This window comes from Limulus polyphemus, unplaced genomic scaffold (genome assembly GCF_000517525.1).
Source record: "Limulus polyphemus unplaced genomic scaffold, Limulus_polyphemus-2.1.2 Scaffold85071, whole genome shotgun sequence".
NCBI classification, from domain to species: domain Eukaryota; kingdom Metazoa; phylum Arthropoda; class Merostomata; order Xiphosura; family Limulidae; genus Limulus; species Limulus polyphemus.
Window position 1 is genome coordinate 362 of NW_013750667.1, and position 2145 is coordinate 2506.

The 2145-nt window shown below is 29.8% G+C and overlaps 1 long non-coding RNA gene across 1 annotated transcript; it reads right to left on the minus strand.

The window, feature by feature from the left end:
• Positions 1–439: 439 nt before the first annotated feature.
• LOC111084639 lies at positions 440–2054 on the minus strand. Its single transcript, XR_002609663.1, has 2 exons — positions 2007–2054; positions 440–621 (listed from the first exon to the last, which is right to left on the minus strand). It is a non-coding gene; the product is annotated as an uncharacterized LOC111084639 (long non-coding RNA).
• Between the last annotated feature and the right edge of the window lie 91 nt (positions 2055–2145).

The window sequence follows — 2145 nt, forward strand, 5'->3', positions numbered from 1 at the left end:
CCCGGATATAAGCGTTGTAAGTCTGTAAACTTAACTCTGAACCATCAAGTGAACGTTAAAAGAAAATCCTGTTGGTTATGCGAGTTAAATTTGAATGATTTCTATTACGTGACTGAAAACAGGAATTTTGCTCACATTAACATCCATTTTATTTTCTTCAATAAATTTACCTTAATGTTTTAAGATTTTTTGTTGTTGTAAAATTCACAAGCTTATTCCCAAATTACTTAGAATCGTTATGTTTCTCAAGAGTATATAAGCTACTTTAGTATTTGTGAAATTACTCATACACTCTAGTAAGGTCGTTAACGATTTTAGATAAAGTGAAATGCGTCATACTAAATATACAGCAATTAGCTCTTGGGATATAAGAAAAGAAATGTTGGAAAAGTTTGGTTTTCTCTCCATTGAAAAAAATACACTACCAATACCAATACAATCAGTGATACAATATCATTTTAATATATGTTTAAAGTATACAAGAGATTATTTCTAATACCTTTTGACCCTGCAATTAATATTTATATTTGTATTATTTGTCTGGTGCATAAAACAATAATTGAAGTGCATTCTAAAACAGACTCGTTTCTTTCACATTCCTTCATCGTTCGTAGCGGCAAGCTGCAAAAAACAAAAAATCACCGTATTACTCTATGTTTGACTACTAGTATATAATTTCAGCAGTACATTTTTACATATTTAAAACCTGAATGATTCTCGTTAGATCTCAATTCGAAACATAAAACATAAACAAAGATGCAAAGGGCAAAAAAATCGCTTCTGTTTAATTCTCGTTCTGCACAAGAACGAAAATACAAAACAATATCACTGAGCTTAGGTATTGTACTATATTTCGGTCAAAAACATTACGTTTCTATCTTTTTAAATGTTTCTCTAGTATGATGCCTGACCTTCAACAAAAGGATGCAACAGGATCAGGTATATCGGCTTAGTTTGGCATTGATATTGTCTCACGTTCGTAACAGAAAAGAATAAACCATCAGCTTTTTCCTCAAGTAATAAATATTACAAGTATCTTACAGGTTTTGTTTTGTTTACAATATAAACGTAAGTTTTATTTCAAGTTGAAAACACAGAACTGTCTACTTTGAAGCTTTATCTTATCTTTGGAACCAGTCACCTAGTGTTAAGTAAATAAAATACCATACTAAATGAGTTTTTCCCAAAGATACAGTGAGTTTAAGATTTTATGTTAATGTAATGTTATATTTTATAGCGATCCCAATGACACAGCGGCATGTCTGTAAACTTACGACACCAGAAATCGGGTTTCGATACCTGTGGTGGGCAAAGCATTGTGTAGTTTAATTAGAATCAAATAAACAAAAATATTTCATAGAATGAAGTTGGTTTTACCGCTCATAAAGGAGAAGAATATCATTTATAACACGAAGTCGAAAATATTTTCATATTTTTTTTAAACATCGCTGTTTTTGAGATACAGAATACATATATGAAAAAAGAATGCTTGAATTGACATTTTATGAGTTTTTGCAAGTTGTGTACAAAATAGAGTTATTTTCCTAAACGTTTCTTTATAGATAACCTTTTCATCATTTGTTTATTTGTTATCATGAACGGTACATTATCTATACACAGCAATTAAATATTAAATAGCGATTGTATATTACTTAGGAAGTTGGAAAATGTACGTACTAGTGAGGTAGGCATCTTTATCATGTTAATTATCAACTTGTTTCACCTCTAAACTTTAAATAAAACGTATTTCGGTCATTCTGAGAGTTGAAATACTGTTTCTCTAGAGTTAAATTACTAACTTAGAATGTATTAAAACAATATAATTTGGAAATTTATCATCTATATTTTATCGTGTGTCTCACAAGTTATCTTAGAAAGAAGCAAGTCTACACCTATTATTCTACGAATCTTAATAACATTGTGTTACACTGCTAGAAATAACTCTAGCATTAGGTGTAAACCTTTAAAAACAGAAAAAATCAAAACTGATAAATAATGTTACTTACAAGCATCATACCAGGACGTGAAATCAAACGATTCTCGAGCTGAACATTTCAAAGATGTGTTGCTAAAATTAACAAACGTAGAAAGTGTTTAAAATAGTTTTCCTCAAAACCTCATATTCGCAACTTCATAAACTAATAG